Source organism: Chrysemys picta, chromosome 2 (assembly GCF_011386835.1).
Source record: "Chrysemys picta bellii isolate R12L10 chromosome 2, ASM1138683v2, whole genome shotgun sequence".
NCBI lineage: Eukaryota > Metazoa > Chordata > Testudines > Emydidae > Chrysemys > Chrysemys picta.
Window position 1 is genome coordinate 124,011,928 of NC_088792.1, and position 14,602 is coordinate 124,026,529.

The window sequence follows — 14,602 nt, forward strand, 5'->3', positions numbered from 1 at the left end:
CATTCGGTCCCTAGTCTGTAGCAGTGCATGGGATTCTTCCGTCCTAAGTGCAGGACTCTGCACTTGTCCTTGTTGAACCTCATCAGGTTTTTTTTGGCCCAATCCTCTAATTTGTCTAGGTTCATCTGTATCCGATCCCTACCCTCTAGTGTATCTACCACGCCTCCTAGTTTAGTGTCATCTGCAAACTTGCTGAGAGTACAGTCCACACCGTCCTCCAGATTATTAATAAAGATATTAAACAAAACCGGCCCCAGGACCGACCCTTGGGGCACTCCGCTTGAAACCGGCTGCCAACTAGACATGGAGCCATTGATCACTACCCGTTGAGCCCGACGATCTAGCCAGCTTTCTATCCACCTTACAGTCCATTCATCCAGCCCATACTTCTTTAACTTGGCGGCAAGAATACTGTGGGAGACCGTATCAAAAGCTTTGCTAAAGTCCAGGAATAACACATCCACTGCTTTCACCTCATCCACAGAGCCAGTTATCTCATCATAGAAGGCAACTAGGTTAGTCAGGCACGACTTCCCCTTCGTGAATCCATGCTGACTGTTCCTGATCACTTTCCTCTCCTCTAAATGTTTCATAATTGATTCCTTGTGGACCTGCTCCATGATTTTTCCAGCGACTGAGGTGAGGCTGACTGGCCTGTAGTTCCCCGGATCCTCCTTATTCCCTGGCCTGATTGCCAGTTGAGGGGTGGGGGAGAGACAGATAGAATGAAGAGTCAGGAAGGAGGAAATGGGATTGGCTGGGCAATGAGAGTGGGACTGGATGTGGGGAGGAAGAGTGATTGAGAGTTGAGGGACTCAGACAGGAAATCTGGAGGGGAAGACAAGCCTGGCTTGACAAGGAGACTGGGACAGGGATGAGAAGCTCAAGAAATGGAGACTGGAAATGGGTAGACAAGGAGAAAGGAACTAGGGCAAGAAGCAAGGGGCGGTGGTATTATAATTGGGCCTACACATTTACCCTAATTTTAAATTTACCCTAAGTGTAATTTTATAAGATATCACAATAACCTAGAACAACAAATGTTGATGCGAAAAGGTGTGGAAGGGATACAGAAAGACTGAATTAGTCCAAACAAAAAGGCCTGCTGATATAACTCCAGGATTCTGTTAGGATCATGCTTGGTAAACAAGAAAAGTATAGAACCAGAAATCAGTGAACCAAAATTGGTGTGTTGGAAACTAGACCTAACTGGTGAACAAAATAATAAGGGGATGGGCTATTTCAGGCACTTCTCCCTTTGTGCGTCCTTAAAGAAAGAGATTTTGGGTAGAAAAATTAGCTACTAGAGTGAGCTTTGCCATCATGGCTGCCACCCGCACTGTTTCCTGGTACCTCAGGCCTTTGTCATGCTGATCCCAAGGGATGTCCTGACCAGACCAGGACAGAGAGAGGGACTGAGATGACATTGTCACCTCTGCCAGTTTCAGCTGAATCCCAAACCCACCTGAAATAAAACAGTATCAGACTTTGATAACAACAGCCCCAGCCTATCTCAAATAACTTATTTCACCAAATGGGCAGTTATTACCATCTCTGTTACCATCTGGAAGATTGTCAAACTAGGAGGTTTTTCCTTATAAAATCTCTCTCCAGCTAAAGAGAAAAGGAATAAGAAATGCTGATAAAATAAAAGCCTTGTTTAATACTCTACATTTCAAGTTCTTGAACTGTTTTTTTTCTTCTTTTTATATTTTAATAAAAGTAAAAATGATAATAACAATTAATAATACTAATTAATGGTGCATTTTCCATAGTACTAAGCAGGCTGAAGTCTCTGTATACCAAAACTCAAACATTGTTTAGCACTGCTTAATGTTAAACCATGACTGAGTTATATGAACACCTTTAGCTTTTTGTATTTATTCAATCTAAATTAATACAACAGTGGGGAATAGACTCAACTACAGGAACAGGTTGTGGCAGAGATGAGGCAGAAAGGGTCTAGCGTGGGAGAAACAGCTGCGGGAAGCAGCGGGCTGCAGGGACATGCTGGCTGCCACTTCCCACAGCTACACTGGCCGGGAACAGCGAACCGCGGCCTCTGGGAGCTGTGGGGGCCTGTGCCTGTGGACGGTCAATGTCTGCAAAATGTCTTGCGGCCCGCAATCAGCTTACCCTGATGGGTCGAATGCGGCCCGTGGGCTGCAGGTTGCTCACCGTTGTTCTAGAATGAAGGTTGCCTATGCAACCTTAATTGGTTCCCTTGTGCATATGCTTCATGGTACAATCTTTAATTACATGATCACATTAAAGATGCACATGTGACTGTAATTCTGGCATTTCCTAACTTTTCAGTGTTTGACTATGCAATCTTAATAATGCTCTTTTAACACAGTTTTATAGGTTATTATGCCATACAATCCCTTTTAGTGACAGCCCTGCAGTAGGGGTCTGAAGGGGTTACTTTGCAATAGGTGGGATTGGAACATTCTTGGGATTACCACCCTTTCATCACCCTCTTTAACTGCTCTTGTGCACACAACCACCTATTATAGCAAATATCCACAACCACTAAAGTCAGGGGGGAAATAATCAGGTAATGAATGTGTGCAGAAAGGTGAAAGGGGAGCAGAATTAAGGTTGCAGTGTGTGGTCTATGATATATATGGTAATGGTAAGGTGTGTTCCTGTGGGTAGAGGGATAGCAGATACACTCAGATAAATGGGTTATCTTTTCACTGCCTTGCTTTTGTGGGTTTGTGGCAGGTATATTGTGTGTTTAGCAACCCTATCAATCTGTGTGCCCTATTGTTTGCACAGCCCAATTCCAAGCAAATGCCCCAGTGCATTTTTCTTTTCTAAAAAATACAAAAACCAGACCAAAAATGCAGGCCAGCAGAGATAGCTTATGAACAGCCCTTCAATAATAAACTGGTGAACATCATTTTTTATGGAATTAATTTATATTGAAAGTTGATATTCAAATTCTTGTGCATTTATGAAAAGTATGGAAAATACCTCGGCATTGTTTTTTCATTAACATTACCATGATAATTGTGCCAAGATATTCTAGTCTAAAATAAAGTGAATCTAACTAGAAAAGAGCCAATAGGTTACCACAAATGTGTGTGGGAGCGAAACGTTCCCAACAAACATATTGACAGATTCTTATTTGTTAAAGAACAGAAGAAAAACACAATTCTGAATACTGAACCCATGAGAAAATCTATTTTTGTACACTGAGAAAAAACAATAACTTTTTTTGGAAGGGATTAAGACATAGCATATCATAGAATATCATGAGTTTCAGTATGACTGGTTGTTTTGCTACGAAAGCATGCCAGTAGTGTTAGGAACTTGGTGGGAGAGGCAGAATCTATTAGGAAACACATTCATTTCTTTTTATTATTGGCATATCTTCCTGAACAAAAGATGCAAAATTGTCAAATTATTTTATTTCCCTCACAAATTTCCTGAAAGTTGGTTCATACACAAGAACCCTGGTAATCTCCCAACTGTAGAGCATTAATATAGTGTATACAGCAACAGATTTATAACTTGTACCAAAGAGAAGCATGAAACTATATATTTTCCTTTTGCTGAGAGGGCTTCTGCATGAGATGAACTAATACATTATTGTAGCCTAACATACTTGTTAGCTATTTTCCTTTCCTGAATTAAAAAATTGAATTATATACACTCAGCCTAGTTACTGAACCTGTAAAGTTTATTAAAGTTTATCGACCATGTGTATACACTTCAGGATTTAGGTTCAATTGCTTCTCTCAAGCTGGAACATTGAATTAAGATGCAGTGCCTTGCTGTGGCTCTCATGGACTCCAACTGAGCTACAGGTAGCAAAAGTCTCCTTCAATTAGACATAATCATCACTCACAGTCAATAATTGTGCTAAAGGCTGCTTTCAAATCTGTGAGGGATTCGCATTTAATGTACTGATTCAGCTTGTCTGAGCCAAATTCACTGTGTACTGAAACCAAAGCAATTTAGTTCTTGCCTACGGCCCTTTTGGCAGTTCATCTAGTACTGAGCACTGTAAGGACTGTGAGATACAATTTAATCTGAGACATCTGTGCACAGACAGGACCTTTTCCGTAACAGAGAAAGACTAAGTAATGGCTAAGCTGTAGTTTTATGTGAAGAATCAGGCCTTATCTCTCCCCTGAAAAATAAAGCATTTAAGATATAGTAGAAAGCCAAACAAAAAAAATATCTATATAAATAAATAAATAAATAAAAAATCCTTCGGTTTATGAAATGCACACTGAGGCTACTAACAGCTTTCCTTGCTCCAAACGAAATAAAGCACTTGAGCTGTGATCCCTGGATTAACCATTTAAAGATATTACACTTATCGTCTGCTGCAGCTGACTGGGAAGATCTTTATTAAATATGAAAGGGAGATGGCTTGCTCTTTGTGATTTTGTAGAAATATCAACATTTCTTTTATATGTATTTTTCCTGGCTCATGATGTTATTGGGTAAAGTGCTGTAATATTTATCTGCCATACCACAATAGCTTCCAAAAACGCTCTCTCTTTCTATGAGTTTCTATTCTTGCCATACACAATACTTCATGAAATGTTTTGAAGATGTCACACCAAAAGCCTAATAACATCTGTCAATTTTAAAACCAGCTGGCTACTTGATTAAAGATATAATAACTCAGTTATTGCTATTCTATTAATCATTCCCCATTTTGTGAAATAAAATGATTTCAGATGTTTGTATTTGTTATTGGATATGTAATGATGAAATTTCATTCTCAAGTATTTATTTAAAATCAGTTTGTTCAAAAAAATTTGATATAATTTTGATTTCTAAACTCTTATGTTTCTATGAAGGAAGCTCAGTCCAGGACAATGTTTGCAAACCTGGGTTGTGATCATGGCTGGCCTTTCCATAAGTGCATAGTCTCCTTTTACTTTAGTCTTAGCCCTTTCTCCACATGCACAGTCCACAAAAGAGAGAGCCACAACTGAAATCCCTGCACTCAAAAGTGTGCAGGGACTTCTGTCGCCATGCTTCCATCCATCAAGATACCACTGGGGGTGGGTGGGTAAGAGAGAGGAGGCAGGGCCTTGTACTGGGGAACCAGGGAGGGACTGTGCCTCTCCAAGGCAGGTGCCTCCTCTGAGGTGGCACTGCTCTGCACCACATCCTTCTCAGGCCAGTACCTACCAAGCACACTTTGGCCAGTGATGTGTAGCTCAGGGACTGAGAGTTAAAAAAGCAGAAAGCATTCCATAAAGCTATGCAGTAAGGAACTTAATCTAGTGATTCAACTGCATTATAATAAAGCTAGGTGAAAGGCCATGCTATTTTACGCATATAATTCTTATTTTTTAAAGAATAAAAAAGTGGAAAATGGCTGAGAACTCAAAAATTGGACTGTAACGGACTGTGAATCCCAGTAATGTTTGAACCTAGTGATATTCTAAACAAAAAGAGCTATCAACCATGCTTGTAACTGTTTCCCATCACTTCAAGAAGAGCTTTGTGTAGCTTGAAACCTTGTCTCTTTCACCAAAAGAGGTTGGTCCAATGAAAGATATTACCTCATCCACCTTGTCTCACTGACAGTACAGGCATTATAGGTTTCAGAGTGACACACAGAGTGTCAATCCTGGAATCTTATTATATAGATATTGTGTACGGGGCGGCTCTAGGCACCAGCGCATGCCTGGGGCAGCAAGCCGCGCGGGGCAGCCTGCCGGTCGCTGTGAGGACGGCAGTCAGGCGGCGTGCCTGCCGGAGGTCCTCTGGTCCCGCGGTTTCGGCGGCAATTTGGCGGCAGGTACACCGAAGCCAAGGGACCGGCAAATCACCCGCAGAAATGCTGCCAAATCAGCGTGACTGTGGACCACCCACAGGCATGTCGCTGAAGGCCCCCTGACTGCCGTGCTTGGGGTGGCAAAAAACATAGAGCCGCCCTAATGGTGTACAATTTAAACTTTTATATAGGGGATTTGTTGCCTTGCTCAATATAAGTACCTAACATGGAGCGAACCTGAGCTTTTATTGCTTGTTAACAAAGTGGTAGTAAAGATCAACTATTTCTCTTGGGAGTAGTAATTCAAAATACAAGTTCAAATTAGTTTATGTTAGGGATTTCAAAACTATTTGACAATGGGCAAACCTGAAAATGGGAAGTTTGGTCAAGATATGTAAGATTTTTCCAAAACTTATCAAAACAAATCAATATTCTGTGGGTTTACCCTTTTTTGACCTTCCTTCCCTGCCCTCGCTTTAAAAAGGGTTCCATCTCCTACCTGATGGCAGCAGCAGTCTTTAAAGGAAGTTTAATGGCCCATTGCCTGTCCATTGCCAACAGTTTTCTTAAAGCAAACAATACTCTCCCACTATGGTGGAGGAACAGAGTCCCCACATCTGCTCACCTGCATATAATTTTGTTGGGGTATGCTCCACAGCCCTGCTTGCAGCATCAGGAGGCAATATTATTTGGCCCATTGCTTTTGAAAGCCATGTGAAAGTCCTACATCATGTGGAATTTGGGGTGTCCCAGAAGCACTTTGCATTCTGGGGCATCATTAACAGGGAGATCCTAGACAGCGTCAGTGGTGGTGGTGGCAGCAGCAGTGGGCTTCCAGAATCAGCTATGCTGAGAGGGAGAAAATGGAGGAGGTTCCGTTCAGTTCAAAAGTAGTATAAGGGTTTGGAGTGCTTTTAATTTTATAACTGAGGAACCAGAAGAATGTATAAATTCAGCTGTGTGGGTGGAGCTACTTTTATTTACATCTTATAGCTTCTTCTGGCTCTTCAGAGAGTTAGTGCACAAACTTAGTAATGAGGATCGTTGAAAAATTTCTATCAAAACTATTTTTGACTGAAAATTGGGTTTCAGTATGAATTAAATCTTTCACTACGAGTGTCTGCTTTCTGTGGAAAACTATATTTCATTGAAAAAATTAAAATTTAAAACTTTTTGGGTTTTAGACCAAAACCAAAATAAAACTATTTCAATTCAAAATGGTGCTGTGGTGCCTCATGGGATTTTATAGATCAGGTAATGTATACTCCCATTCTCCTCTATGGGCTGGGTTCTGTAGCTGGACTACATCTCCCATGATACACCACAGCCAGTGGCTCCTATAATACTTTTCTGCCTCTCAGGAAAGGGGAGAAAAGAACATCATGAAAGATGTAATCTGAACAGAGAGGCCAGCCCATAGGGGAAAATGGGAACATAAGGCATCCCAAACTGCAACTCCCATGCAACCACAAGGTACCATTTTGAATAAGAGTATTTTGGGTTTTGGCTCAAATATTTTGACAATATTTTGAAATTATTAGAATCCTAGAATCATAGAATATCAGGGTTGGAAGGGACCTCAGGAGGTCATCTAGTCCAACCCCCTGCTCAAAGCAGGACCAATTCCCAACTAAATCATTCCATCCAGGGCTTTGTCAAGCCGGGCCTTAAAAATCTCCAAGGAAGGAGATTCCACCACCTCCCTAGGTAACACATTCCAGTGCTTTACCACCCTTCTAGTGAAATAGTGTTTCCTAATATCCAACCTAGACCTCCCCCACTGCAACTTGAGACCATTGCTCCTTGTTCTGTCATCTGCCACCACTGAGAACAGCTGAGCTCCATCCTCTTTGGAACCCCCCTTCAGGTAGTTGAAAGCAGCTATCAAATCCCCCCTCATTCTTCTCTTTTGGAGACTCAACAATCCCAGTTCCCTCAACCTCGCCTCATAAGTCATGTGCTCCAGACCCCTAATCATTTTTGTTGCCCTCCGCTGGACTCTTTCCAATTTTTCCACATCCTTCTTGTAGTGTGGGGTCCAAAACTGGACACAGTATTCCAGATAAGTCCTCACCAATGTCAAATAGAGGGGAACGATCACGTTCCTCGATCTGCTGGCAATGCCCCTACTTATACAGCCCAAAATGCTGTTAGCCTTCTTGGCAACATGAGCACACTGTTGACTCATATGCAGCTTCTCGTCCACTGTAACCCCTCGGTCCTTTTCTGCAGAACTGCTACCTAGCCATTCGGTCCCTAGTCTGTAGCAGTGCATAGGATTCTCCCGTCCTAAGTGCAGGACTCTGCGCTTGTCCTTGTTGAACCTCATCAGGATTTTTTTGGCCCAATCCTCTAGGTCCCTCTGTATCTGATCCCTACCCTCCAGTGTATCTACCACACCTCCCAGTTTAGTGTCATCTGCAAACTTGCTGAAAGTGCAGTCCACACCATCCTCCAGATCATTAATAAAGATATTAAACAAAACCGGCCCAAGGACCGACCCTTGGGGCACTCCGCTTGAAAACGGCTGCCAACTAGACATGGAGCCATTGATGACCCGTTGAGGCCGATGATCTAGACAGCTTTCTATCCACCTCACAGTCCGTTCATCCAGCCCATACTTCTTTAACTTGGTGGCAAGAATACTGTGGGAGACTGTATCAAAAGCTTTGCTAAAGTTAAGGAATAACACATCCACTGCTTTCCCCTCATCCACAGAGCCAGTTATCTCATCATAGAAGGCAATTAGGTTAGTCAGGCACGACTTCCCCTTGGTGAATCTATGCTGACTGTTCCTGATCACTTTCCTCTCCTCTAAGTGTTTCATAATTGATTCCTTGAGGACCTGCTCCATGATTTTTCCAGGGACAGAGGTGAGGCTGACTGGCTTATAGTTCCCTGGATCCTCCTTCTTCCCTTTTTTAAAGATGGAACAAAACTTTATTTTCATGGAACAAGACTTTATTTTCTGTCCAGCTCTGTCCCATACACTATATAGTCATTCTCTCTCCCTGGTCCAATGCATGATTAATTATTTATTCACAATGGAACAGCTGCAAAAAGGAGAGATTGAGGCAGAGCCCAGTGGTTAGGGTATTAACCTGAGAGGTGGGAAGCCCCAGTTTAAATCTCTTCTCTGTATCAGACAGGGAGGGAATTAAATCAGGGCCTTCCACATTCTAGGTGAGTTTCCTAATTACTGTGCAAAAGATTATAAATAAAGCTAGTTCCTCCTCCTTCCCCCTTGCCATTCTGTGCAAAGTTAGGTGAGCTTTGAGAAAGCCTATCTGATCAGGCTCTGCAGGAGAGAGAGGTGGAGGAACACCTATCTTCACCTGGCTTTGTGGTGATTTGAAGGTTGTTGCTCTCTTGCTTGGTCTGCAGACTGGATACACAAAGTACTGCTGTTTTCTCTGCAAATGGGATAGTCGTGCAAGAGATTCCCACTACATCAAGAAAGATTGGCCACTCCGACAGTCATTGGAGCCTGGGAGGAAAAGTGTTCAGCATCCACCACTTGTTGAACCAAGGAAGATTTTGTTACCACCCTTACACATCAAGCTGGGTCTGATGAAGAACTTTGTCAAGGCCATTGACAAAACACAAGCAGCTTTCAAGTACCTCCATGGAAAATTTCGAATGTTAAGTGAAGCTAAGATAAAGGAAAGTGTCTTTGTTCGTCCTTAGATTCGTGAACTTCTTCGAGATGATGCATTTGACCATGCACTGCATGGCAAGGAAAAGACGGCATGGAAATCCTTCCAGTTAGTGGCAATAAATTTTCTCGGAAACAACAAGGCAGACAACTACAGGTTGTTGGTGGAAAACCTCCTCAAGGCATACAAAAGCCTTGGTTGCAACATGTCACTAAAGATACATTTTTTGCACTCTCATCTAGATTTTTTTCCACCAAACTGCGGAGCAGTGAGCGACGAGCACGGCGAGCGATTTCACCAGGACATTGCAACAATGGAGAAATGCTATCAGGGCAAATGGAGCCCATCAATGCTTGCAGACTATTGATGGACAGTGACAAGAGATGCTCCATTTAATGAATACAAGAGACAAGCCAAGAAGCGCCGAGTAGACACCGAATAGGACTAAACTATGTACATAATAGTTTTTTGCCTTTTGTTTCATAATAAATTTTATTTATATAACCCTTTTGCTGATTTTTAAAGTGTTACATAAACAGGACAGGTGAAATAGTATCATGTAAAGCAACCATAAACACATGAAAAGACCTAGGTTTACAATTCATGATTAAAACTCTATCTACACAATATACATAGACATAAAATATAAAAACTTAAATATCTTAGAAACAGTAGGTTTTTTTTAATTTTAATTGTCATATTTGAACTCAGCACATCAAAATACATAATAAATAGCACATTTTCTCTCTGAAGCAGACAACTTCTCAAAAATTGTAGACCAGTGATATCAGTGCTGATTTCCTTGTAGAACAAAGGGGGGAGACCACCCTCAGCTGGGCTTGGGAGCAAGTGACAGGCTCCCCTGGGGAGGAAGACCCACCCCGACACCGGCAGCAAGGCCCCTGCTTTGAGATCTACAACGACCTACTCTATCGGGTGGTCCAGGAACCACAAACGAAAGAAAACCTGCACCAACTATTGGTCCTGCGTTGGTTCCAGCAGAGCTTACTCCTCTTGGCTCACTCAGTACCTTAAGCTGGGCATATGGGGAGGGAGAAGATGCTGCAACGGGTGGCCCAGAGGTTCTTCTGTCTGGGCATCCATCAAGAGGTGCGGGATTATTGCGCCTCTTGCCCCGAGTGCCAGAAGGCCAGCCCAAAAGGGATACCGAAAGCCCCCCTTGTGCCCTTGCTGGTGATTGGAATGCCCTTTGAGCGGATTGGCCTGGACTTGGTGGGGCCCTTGGAAAAGAGCAGCTTGGGCCACAAGTATATCTTGGTCGTGACAGACTATGCTATGCGGTATCAAGAAGCGGTAATGTTACGGACCGCCATGGCCCCGGTCATCGCCAATGAGCTCCTGCAGATCTTTGCCTGTGTTGGTTTGCCACGGGAGATACTGATGGACCAAGGGACTAATGCAACTTCTAGGTTGATGGCAGAGCTATGCCGTCTATTGAATATTTATGCGCCTAAGACCTCAGACTACCACCCCCAGACAGATGGGTTGGTAGAGAGGTTTAATGGCACCCTGAAAGCCATGCTGAGAAAGTTCGTGGAAGATGACCCTCGGCACTGGGATAAGCTGCTCCCAGCGCTCCTCTTTGCTGTGTGAGATATGCCACAGGCATCCACAGGGTTCTTCCCCTTTGTACTCCCTGGACCTCCTGAAAGAAACATGGGAAGAACAGGAGACCCGGGTCAGAGGATCTGTTCAATATGTCCTCCACCTATGGGAGTGGCTCCGAGAGTTGGGAGCCCTGGCACGAGAGAACCTGGTGAAGGCAGAACGTAGTCAAGAAGCTCAGTACAATAAAGGGGCAAAGATGAGAAGTTTTGAGCCTGGGGACCGTGTCCTCTTGCTGCTACCTTCCTCCGAATCTAAGCTGTTAGCAAAATGGCCGGGCCCCTTCGAGGTGACCAGGCAAATAGGGCGCGTCGACTATGCAGTTTGGATGTTGGGGCGAAGGAAGGACACTCAGGTCTATCACGTGAACCTCCTCAAGGCCTGGAGAGACTGGGAAGGCCTGATGATTGCCCCGTACCCTCCAGAACCCGAGTTCGGGCCATTGGCCAGTGAACCGGTGGAACCAGGGGCAGCAGCCATAGGCCAGGAGCTCGACCCAGTTCAACAGGAACAGGTATGACAGTTGATATCAGCCTTCCCCATGGTCTTGTCAGCCCAGCCAGGGAAGACCACATTGACCAGCCATCATATTGCCACCCTCCGCAGCCACAAAGTGAGGGAGAACCACCGCCCACTCCCCAGGAAGATGTGGGAGATGGTGCGAAAGGAGCTCAAGATGATGTTAGCCCTGGGGGTGGTCAAAGACTCAAGAAGCGAATGGCGGAGCTCAATAGTACTAGTTCCCAAGCCAGATGGAACAGTCAGGTTCTGTATTGATTTCCGTAAGGTGAACACGGTCTCTCATTTTGATGCCTATCCCATGCCCCGAGTGAATGAGTTGCTGGAGCGACTAGGTAAGGCAGAATTCATCTCCACCCTAGACCTGACCAAGGGATATTGGCAGATCCCTTTGACACCCGCCTCCAGAGAAAAGACAGCATTCCCAACATCATTCGGCATCTACCAATTTACAATGATGTCTTTTGGGTTACATGGGGCTACCTTCCAGCGGCTCATGAATCAAATGCTGAGCCCCCACATTTTGTACACCGCAGCATACATCAACAACATCATCATTTACGGTGCCAACTGTGAGGAACATCTCCAGCACCTCGGCAAGGTGCTACGAGCGCTGGGCAAAGCAGGCCTTACCACAAACCCAGCCAAGTGTCACTTGGGCCAAAGAGAAGTGGCCTACCTGGGCTATACGGTGGGCCGAGGGAAACTCCACCCTTTCATAGACAAGGTGGAAGCCTTGAGGAATTATCCTACACCCATGAAAAAGGCAAATAGGGAAGTTCTTAGGACCAACCGACCGGATACTATCGTCGGTTCCTGCCTAACTTTGCCATGCTCGCCACCCCCCCTGACAAACTTGATGAGAAGCTCCCAGCCACGGAAGGTCCAGTGGTCGGAAGACTGTGAGAAGGTCTTTTGCGCCCTCCAGGAACGATTGACCCGGGAGCCAATACTGATACAACCCGACTTCGCAAGGACCTTTATCCTCCAGACCCATGCCTCAGAGGTAGGGCTGGGGGCTGAGCTGTCGCAAGAGGTGGGGGGAGAAGAGCACCCCATCTTGTACCTAAGCTGCAAGCTGTTCCCCTGAGAAACCCGGGATTCCACCATAGAGCGGGAGGCCCTTGTGGTTACATGGGCATTCGAGGCACTGAGGTACTACCTGTTAGGGAACCCCTTCTCCTTGGTAACTGACCATGCACCCCTCAGATGGATTAATAACATGAAGGAGACGAATACACGAATCGTGCGGTGGTACTTGTCCCTCCAACTCTACTCCTTCCACGTGTTACACCGGCCGGGGAAGTCTCATGGGAATGCGGACTTCTTTTCCCAAGTTGGGGAAGAGGAGGGGAAGGAAACGGTCAAGGGTCAGCCAGCCCAGGCGGCTGTCTTAAGGGGGAAGGGATGTGACGGGGCAGAGTGGCCCTGTGCTGGTACCGCAGGGGTTAACCCTTCTTTCCTAGCAGAGGAAGCCATGCCCCGGAAGCTCTGCTGAGCATACTCCAACTGGAGAACAGGTATAAAAGCCTGCAGAGCAGTTCAGTCTGGGCTGACTGCCAGAGGAGAAGGAGGCATGCTGCTAGCTCCTGAGGAGGGAGAGCCTGCACAGCAGGATCAGGAGGCCAGCCATACCCAGGAGGAGGACGTCACAGGTGGGGAACAGACCAGAGGACTCCCCGCAGCAGAGAATGGCATTTATGGTAGGAAGTAATCCAGGGAAACTTTAAAGACAAATGGTGTTAGAGCCACATAGGCGCTCGGCGTATTGCGGGCTGAGTGGGTGGCAAGGGGAACTTGCCACTACCAGGGCCCTGGGTTGGGACCTAGTGGAGCGGGTGGGCCTGGGTCCCCCTACAACTTCCCCCCCCCACCCCCTGAACCATGTGAATCCTATGGACTCTGGCTGCTAGGCCGCACTACCCCACTTGCAAGGGGGATTGCAAGGACTCTGGCCATAAGGCCGCACTGCTCCCACATGGTGGGGGAGGGGGCGAGTTATATGGACCCTGGCCATTGGGCCACACTGCCTCGACACTTGGGGGTGAGTTACCTGGATTCTGGCCACCAGGCCGCACGCCCCCGATCAAGGGGTGACTATGTGGAGGGAGGCCATTAGGCTGCAACCGGCCGCCCGCAGAAAGGCGGGCGTGTGAATTTGTAAGTGGAAAGGTCCTGACACCCCATCCCCTCCTGCCACAAAGGGACGGTGTGGTGCCAAGCCCGCCACATAGCCATAATGCCATATCACTTCTTTCCTGATGGAACATGAAGGCACTTCTGACCAGTTGATATATTCTTGTTAACAGAGCCTAGATGTAAATGGATGGAGATGATGGTAAAAGCATTTTCATTGGAGATCCTTTGTCTTTAAAAATTCACTGATATGTTAGACTCACAGAGCCTGACTTTGTTCTTTTAAATTCTGGTAGGGCTGATGCTTTGATTCTGAAAAAAACCTGGGATTCTTGTGGGAACTCTAGTTCTCAGCATATTTGATCCTACAGTTTGGATTCAAATATGCCACCACTCCTTGCAAATCTGGTGCTGTTTTTCATTTTGTTACTATTATAACTGAATGCCAGAAGTGTTAAATTGTAACGTTAAAATTTGAGAAAAATTTTATTTATATTCAGTAAATTACTGGCACATCACTTGGGGATTTTGGTTCATTTTGGTCTTTAGTGCCTCAATTTAAGAGCCATGACAGCTGGCTTCAAGGTACTGTATGGAAAAAAATCATCCAGAATACATTATCAACTTTATTTTTTAATATGTGTTTTATTAATCTAGCAATAATGTGTAACCTTTAGACAATGTAGTGGGCAGCAATAACCAGCTGGAGAAGTTGAGTCCCTTAAGTAGTGCTAGTGGCTCCTAACACTTTAGCCAAGCAAAGATCTTAAACACTGCATACTAATGAACTATTTACTGAAGAAAAGACCCTCATATGAAGCAGTCATGATTATTTTTACCTGAAACATCAGATGGGAATTCCATGTAACAATCATAAGGGAACATTACAGATTTGCTATGAAGCCTGTTAGCG